Here is a 911-nt window from a genome sequence, read left to right on the forward strand (position 1 = left end):
CTTTAAACCTTCTGCTGCCTTTGTGCAGAATAAGCCTTCAGTTGACAATACATACTTATTTCATGGATAGTAAACCATGTTATGAATAATCCAGGACTACTATCCCAGATGGCTATGCATTTATATGTACGTTCTGATCGTCTGTCAGATCATTTTGTTCCCCTCTCTATTAATCATTAGGTTTGGTGTGTTCCCACTTCCTTTTGTCCAGATTAGGGCTGTTGATTCTGTAAAAACTGAACCGAAAAAATACCAAATAAATGCCATTTTGGTAAATTTCTGGTTCGGGTTTACCGAATTAGCAAAATCCGGGAGGTTGGCAAAGCCGAATTTGCCATTCCTGAAAATTCTGCTTTATCAGGAACATCTTTCCGCGGCTCTTGCTGGGGCATTTTTGCAGGTAGAGGTCCCAAATTTTCCAGGTAGCTAGAAGGGACTCTTCTTGCAAGAACCCCCAAGCTTGGTAAAGATTGGGTCAGGGGGTCCGGAGTTATGGGGTCTGGAAGGGGTTGCCCCCATCCTCCTCCATTGACATGCATTGGCAAAGTGGCTGTGTTCAGAATCTTTAATGTGATCTTTGCAATGTATCTTTGCAAAGTTCGCCCAGTGCCTCCATAGAGATACAATGTGTCTATAGATAAATTGTGTCTAAAAGATAATTGCAAGGATCACACTAAAGATTCTGAACATAGCCACTTTGCCAATGCATTTCAATGGAGGAGGATGGGGGTGACCACTTTCAGACCCCATAACTCCGGACCCCTTGACCCAATCTTCACCAAACTTGGGGGTTCTTGCAAGAAGAGTTCCTTCCTGCTACCCTGAAAATTGGGACCTCTACCTGCAATGCAAAAATGCCCCCCAGGAGCTTTGCAAAAAAAAAATCCCCATTGCTTATCACTGGTGAGAAA

Source organism: Euleptes europaea, chromosome 7, assembly GCF_029931775.1.
Source record: "Euleptes europaea isolate rEulEur1 chromosome 7, rEulEur1.hap1, whole genome shotgun sequence".
NCBI lineage: Eukaryota > Metazoa > Chordata > Lepidosauria > Squamata > Sphaerodactylidae > Euleptes > Euleptes europaea.